The 8102-nt window shown below is 34.8% G+C and overlaps 1 pseudogene; it reads right to left on the reverse strand.

Moving 5' to 3' along the window:
* Positions 1–3171: 3171 nt before the first annotated feature.
* Positions 3172–6527, reverse strand: LOC132946617 (solute carrier family 2, facilitated glucose transporter member 8-like; annotated as a pseudogene).
* Between the last annotated feature and the right edge of the window lie 1575 nt (positions 6528–8102).

Below are 8102 nucleotides of genomic sequence, written 5' to 3' on the forward strand. Positions count from 1 at the left end.
TATTGTCTTAGTTTTTATATTTTAAACTTATTTCAAATAATTAGTAGGACATAGGTATTAATATATTAAATTTTTTTGCATTTTTCATGCAAAATGCAAATATTAATTATGAATATAATATAATATTATATTTTGCCTTTTTCATATGGTATTTTTTTTACACTTTTCGAACATATATTATCTTTTTCCAAATTATTAATTTTTTTGCATTTTTATGCATTTAACCAATATTTAATAACGAATAATTAATAAAGTATTTCATCTTTTTCAAATATTATTAATCATACTATTTTATGTACCTTTACAATGTTCCAATAAGCACACTGATTAGTATATACTCGTAATGGTAAGTATTAGGTAAGTACCTAAATTCAGATAATTCAAAAACGCAATTGATCGAAAACATGCGTCAATAATATCAGGGCGTTTAGTTGCATCTAGAGAAGAAAGTATACGGCGATATTCAGCCGATCAATATAATAATATGTTACCGGTCACCGGGTTACTGGCGATAACAACGAGACGTGTTTGTGCGCGCACGGCCGAGAGCTCGTTTCGTTTCCGACGTCGTCGTTGGACACCTGTTGGCCGCGATAGCGGTTTACTCGAGAACGTGCCCGCTCGCGCGTTCGTCGTGTGCAGTGCTCTATAATTCAATATTGGACATAACGTGTTGTTTCCGTGTGCGTGTGAGTGAGTGGATTCAATAAATCGCGGTTTGTAAACTGCGGTCTCGTATCGAATTATTCGGTTCTGTTCGTCGATTTTTTCCCGCGGCCGCAACCGCCGCACGTCGATTTTCCGTGTACGCGGGTCGACTATAATATTATAATGATATTCAATTATATGTTATACAGGTATATAGCCATATAGGTACCTGTACATATAGGTATAATATCGTGCGACCGACGTCGTTGGACTCGACTACTGCTCGCAAGTATGGGGTACGCACGGCGTTGTTGTAGTATACACTTGTACAGTGTACATGACACCATAGGCGCAGTATGACGTATACATCTACCACTACATGATAATATTATTATACTTGGTATGTTATTAAACAGGTCGAATCGAGGGGAGGCGGAGCGTGTTTGGTGAATCGCCCGGTTTTCAAATAATACGAGCGATATATTATAGTACCGATGTGGTGTGTGGCTGAATGATGATCAATGAACGGCACGTTTCCATTCACAGACGTGACGTTATCGTCCGGCGCGACCACACCGGTGCACTCTGCAAAGCTCTCCGCTCGCCCGCTCGCGTGTGTGCACAGCGTTATTTGTCGTTATAACATATTATTATTATTATTATTATTTATATTGTATTATGTGTATATTATTTTTTTTTTTTTTATCGACGAGCCCGTTCGAAACGGCGACCGCCGATACGTGTGGTTTGTTCTCGGATCGTTTTCCGCCCCTGCTCGACCCCGACGATGCGGTCCGGTTGCGGCGTTTTACTCGTAATCGATTTTTCTTCGGTCGTCGTCGTGTAATTACATTATAATCTCGTGTTATTTTCATTATTATTGTTGTATTATTATTATTATCGTAATCATCATCATCATCATCATCATCATCATCATCGTAGTATCCGCGACGACGTCCTGCTGTAAATACAATAATAAGTAACATATTATAGGTATGACGTGTGAAACGCGTACGCGATTGCGGCTAGACCGTAATATAATAATAATAGATAGTAGACACTATACGAATTACGATGCAGCAGGTACATAATCTCGTTTATTGATTATTCGCGTAGTACGCACGCGTAACGATATCATAATATTTTCTAGCATTCGTGTACGATATCTGCACTATTTTACACCGTATCGGGCGTGATATTTACAAGTGCATGTTATCATATTTTATTTTAGTTGACGTGTGTCTGGTACTACGTAAAATATCAATCGTTTTTATCCCTGTTGTAACCCAGAAATAGTGCATTTAACACTGAAACAGTCTTTTATTTATAGTATTTGAAATACACAGGAATAAGTGGTGGTATAACATTATAAAATAATACCTACATATTTCCAAATATAATTTTTTTTTCCAATAAAATCAATTATTTGAACTAAACAAAATATATTTTAAATGGGGTTTGTATGTATTAGGAATGATAACACTTAATGTGACTATACCGCATTTCTTAACTGACCAGCTCATCCAGTGTACTTCGTTGTCAACACTATATGATTCAAACTTATTGTTAAATTCGTTATTTAACGTTCGCGGTATATTATGGCCTATGGGTGTTCAAAACTTAAGAATTTCCATTTCAACTTGAGTGCTAAAATACATGTGCAAGCACAACTTTAAAATGTGAAACACAAAAAAAATTAAGAATTATACCGTCTTCGTACGGTAGACAGAAATGAAAACTTCTACTAATACATTTTTACAAAACTTTCAAACTCACTGGTATAAAATATAAGGTTTAATGTATAGAACGACACAATTTAAGATTGTATGGTTGCCCAATGCCCATCGACTTGTGATGAGAAAGCCAGTACAGTGAACATCGCTTTGTTTTTTATTATAGCAGCGCTCCGTGCGAACAAAATAGTGTCGTTAAGTAATTTTAGTATTTTACCGTAGTCGATGTGCCCACATACTATCTTAAATCCTGGTACAAGAGCCACCCGCAGATAAAAGATCCACCACTATCCATTGTCGAACGTGCGCTCACACATTATATATAGAATGTATAATGTACTATAGATGCATTGGATTGAAAGCGTTATATTTGTCGGTTTCGCTGATTCTTTCAAGCGTTTACTCTCATATAATATACAGTGGATAGAACGCGCGGGCACACTAAATGTATGCCTAACACCTGCTCCGTGAGATACTGAGATCCTCTTCGATTTAAAAAGAAAAAAAACTACGACGATTGAATAAGTAGTTTCGGAGCCAATCCGTAACAAAGATTTCCACTTTTGATTGCTTTCGCTATTATATATGTATAGATTATTAACTACGTATTATAATCATGGAACAAAAATATATTTATTGTTGAGTTAGAAGTTATTTTTAAAAACAGTAACTCATTGTGAAAGTATGAAATTTAGTTAAAAGAAACTTAATTGTTTAAATAAACTTTTTAACTCATTAATTCCCCGCCTTGCTATTCTGTGTTAGTTATTGGGTATAACACACCATTTATTTAAAAATCAACGACAGTAAAGCCAAAATGAATATCGCTGGACATGGTCCAAGGCAACGGCACCAACCCGATGTTGATGAACACCATGTACGCGATGATGGGTGGACGGGTGCCAGGCTGGAGGCGGCCGCTGGGGCCAGGACCACATGGACGGCCACGGTGACAGAGGTGCCTGAGTCCCAGACCGACCGGCCAGGCGAAGCAGAGACACGCATGTGCCTACGGCTGAGATAACGGCTTGGTCAAGCCACACGCCAGCATGGTCACGGCCTAGATGACGTCTAAGACCGTGGTGCAGTGGTACTCGCTGATATTGGGCCCAACGCGCATGAGCAGCGTCACCGGGTTGAGTATGGACTGCACCTGAGAACTGTTGGACGAAAAAGAACGCAGACAGTATACTGCCTGCGGCTCCATAAACGACGGCCTACTGAAGCACTGGCGTGCCGTCTGCTTGACGGTGCGAGATGGTGGCCTCGACGGTACACCGCCACTCGCGTGGTCGCAGACTGCAGCGGTTCGACGGAAATGTTGGTTGTCCTCGTCCTCACACAGCCAGACAGGCGACTCGGGCGTGACCTATATGAGAACGTTGTCGGAAAATATAGGGCTAATACCAGCCGCCGGTCCAGGAACGTGCCAATCTTGTGCACGGCCAGTATACCGGCCGATACCGAGAAAGAGATAATGGCCAGCGCAGCGCACCGGTAACACTGCTCTGTCACCTCGGCAATGTATACTGCCGTTGGCCGGCCAAGCAGTCCGGTGCTCAGGCCCGTCAGCAGCTGGACCGCGTATACGACCTAACGCCGGTGGCCATCAACACGGCCGTGTACAGCCGTACACAAACGACACTCAGATGAGCAGGTTGGTCGTCTCCCGGGCCAGCCTGTCCATGACCACGCCATCCAGTGCGCTGCCCGCGGCCACGGCGTATTTATAGCGCTGCCATGCTGACTGCAAGAAAGAAACGCTTTGGTTACAATATTAATATTGTCATTTCCATTTGCAATCGGACAGGACAGTATAATGGGCTATTCTTTGGGGCTGTTGTTATTTTTTTTTCTCTTTATTATCTCATTCTATTTCTTACAACTAATATTATATTTTTATATTTTATAATTTATTACCATAATAGTTCAATATTGTATAGTTGATGTGTGTCTGACATTACAAAAAATTTAGCAAAGTATGTAGTAATATTATAGCAGTATAAGATTTTCGCCACTGAAAGTGAATCTAGTTGGTGTTGGTATTGAAGAGGTGAACATTTAAAATGATATAGAGTTGCAACAGTGGTTGAAAAATATTAAAAATACATAGGCACACGTTTTTTTACATGCGTAAATATAAAGTTCGAATTTTGACAAAATTTATCAAATTGAAAATTAAAAAATGATTTTGTAGTTCAAAATGTATAACATTTACAACTCTTATAGCTAAGGATTAAAAATTTAAAACAAGGTCCCACGTAAGTATTTAAAATTCTGTAACCAAAAAAATCTAAAAAAATACCTACAGTATCTTTATCTTTATCTTTATCCTACAGTACCTACCTCAGTTTCTTTTTATAATTATATTATAAGTTAAAATTTGACAAAACTACATATTATATAGAATAACGATTTGAGTTATTTTTTTGTAATTTTATAATATTAATTCAATTTACCGGTTGCCTAATATTGGATCACAAATAAGTAATAACAGTTTAAATATAATATAAATTATCCTAGACTGACAAACCGTCTCCGCTCAGAATCGTTTTTTGTATACGATGATAGGTATTATATTATCATTGAATTGAAATTTAATTCCATCCATTATAGAGACCCACTTGTAACTTTATGTACGGCAGAGCGACACCCACTCAGCCGATATTTTAGTTTTATAATGATCAAAATATTTATACTTTTGTAAATAACACAATTAAATACAATTTATTATTATATTATTAAAATGTATTTTATATTAGTTTTAAAAAACATAACTAAAAATAAATTAAATCGTCAAATAAAAATGTATTAAGTGTAATAAGCTATTTGTATATTCATTAAAACTTGGACGAGTGCCTAAATGTTTGTTTTTATTAACTGAACTCCACCATGCGTCGATAAGATGTCAAAGTAAGAATTCGGAACTAGCATCTTGCATATAGGTAGGTACTTAATTACAGTCAAGATTTTGAAACTTGGCCCATACCATATTATAGGTATTTATAATATTATAATATTGTGTTTAAAAAAATAATTATTTACCTAATAGTATTATATTTTATTTTATTGTTGGCACCGTTTTGGGAAATCATTTTTAATAATATACGATATATTAGTTTACTAAATGTATTATAATTATAATTATTATAACATTTAAATATTTTTGAAAAATTATATATAATATAATGATGCATATTTTATTCTTACAATGGAGAAAATTAAAATATATTAATCCCTAATATTCAAAATATTTATTATATTGGACTAAAACATACCTATCCTTACATTTATTCAATTGTTTTAAATGCCTATATATACAAATACCTAAAAATTCGGCACATAATTACGTAAGTCGAGATGCAGATACACGTACATTTAAAAGTACAAAATATTTTTCACACTTGCGAACACACGTCATCAAGGCGAAGTTATATTCAATATATTTTTACCGCTCGAATAAAAAACTCTATAAATGGTCGTCGCACTCGTGTGGTGGTTTCGAATTGGCGATGTTGACTCGCGGGAGGCTGTATTATGCCTTCTATAATGCCTACTAGAAGCCTCGCCGATGATCACACTACTTCGATACATCTTGGATTGCCTATAAATCACGCCCGATCGAATTTGATCGAACGTCTTATACGGGATTGGAAGAACAACTATATACTGTTCGTAAGTTTCTCACGACTGGACACAATAACTGTACCACATGGCATAATGCGCTTTATATTTTTATATTTATTTTCGCTTGCATGTATGAGCAGTATAGTAACCCTGGTATACTTAGGTTTTAATATTGTTGAAAACATATTCGATTTAGGGAAATATTCTTGTGCACTCCGCGTGTCTTCGTTACTAAAATAAAATACATATTATTAGAAAGTCTGAATTAATATGACTGTATAAAGACGATTAACCTGCATTCATATCGCTGGTACTTAAAATATTATATCAAAAGACAAAAATACTAAAGTTAGCTTAGGTTAGTTTTAGGACTGAATCATGGGTTCTTCTACGTATTGCTTTAATATTCACCGGAAATGTTAAATTAAGCGTCGCTACATAAAAATATAAACATTAAAACACTAATCGATTGAAGATAATGTCGAGTTTTTTTTACTGCCCACGTATTCATACTTCCATTATTGTCTATCTATGATATTATGAATCGACAATAATATTATTATATTTAAAACGCCTGGGGAAACAAATCGCTGCAGTTCAAATCACGCCAATGTATAATATTATAGAAGGAGTTGCCTGACGAAACAAGTATTGAATTTGGATTTTGATAGTTTTTAAGTAGTTTTATAAACACAATTATTCTAGTTTGGTATCTAAAATTATTAATATTTAATACTTTATAGTACAATAAAATACAAACATCAAATTGAAGATTGTAATTCAGCAACAACTAACTATTAATTGGAAAGTACAAATATTTAATGTTAATAAATATATAATAATTATTATTCACAAGATAAGTAGGTACCAAGGTAAAAGAACAACAATCTAAGTTTTTAAATATAAAAGCTGGCGACACTTGTTGTAGACTTTTTGATTATAAATTCAAATTTTTATACAAACATCTCTCCAGCACCACCCATTCAAAAATTTTACAATTTTTTTTTACAGGAAATTAGCATGTAATTAGCATGAATTTGCATGACTATCGCCAAAATTTGCATGACAAAATATACAACTCTATGACAAAAAATGATGTGCGGTGCTGGAGAGACGTCTCACCAGCACCGCCCAACGTGAAAAATTAAAAATAATAACAAACTCGATATACCAAAATGTAGCACGTGATTAGCACGAATTTGCACGATATACCCCGAAATTCGCACGTGTCTGGTCCGCGAACAAACCACGTTCGACTATTTCGCGCGTCTCGCCAACACCGCCCAAAATGGAAATTTTGCGAAAATCAAAAAACTGTTTATGCCAATATTTAGCACGTGATTAGCACGAATTTGCACGATATACCCCGAAATTCGCACGTGTCTGGTCCGCGAACAAACCACGTTCGACTATTTCGCGCGTCTCGCCAGCACCGCCCAAAATGGAAATTTTGCGAAAATCAAAAAAATGTTTATGCCAATATTTATTAAATTTTCATTTTCCATTATTTTTTAGTTTTATTTCTAGAAATGTTAATAAAATTTTATTTGTTGGTTAAAAAAGCTTGAAAATATAAAATAGAAGGCTCCTAGTATATTGTTTCAAAGGTAGATGAAAAATATTAAAAATATTTAGTCACAGTTTTTTTTTATAAGCATTTAAAGTTCAGAAATCACGAAAGTTAGCAAATTATTTTGAGTTGAGGATTCGTAAAAATTTTTCTTTTTAAATCTAAGATTTTAAAATGTTATACAAGATTCCTTATAAGATTATCTACCTTTATCAAAAAAAAAATGTGTACGAGAAAGTCAAATTAAAGTTTTATGAGCGTTTGAAATTCAAATTTTTACAACATTTAATATTTACTCGATTTCTCATGTAGCGATTTCCTTATTTTGTTGTAATTCAAAATCGAATAACTGTAGATACATGAAAATTTCACTGAATGTTTATTATATTAGCATTTCCTACACACCATACAATTTTAAAAATATTTTGACTGTTGTGCCAAAAAGTGTAAAAATTGTATACAAGGCTCCTGATATATTGTTACAATAGCAGTTGTAAAATATGAAAAATACATTGGCACAGTTT

Source organism: Metopolophium dirhodum, chromosome 6 (genome assembly GCF_019925205.1).
Source record: "Metopolophium dirhodum isolate CAU chromosome 6, ASM1992520v1, whole genome shotgun sequence".
Lineage (NCBI taxonomy): Eukaryota > Metazoa > Arthropoda > Insecta > Hemiptera > Aphididae > Metopolophium > Metopolophium dirhodum.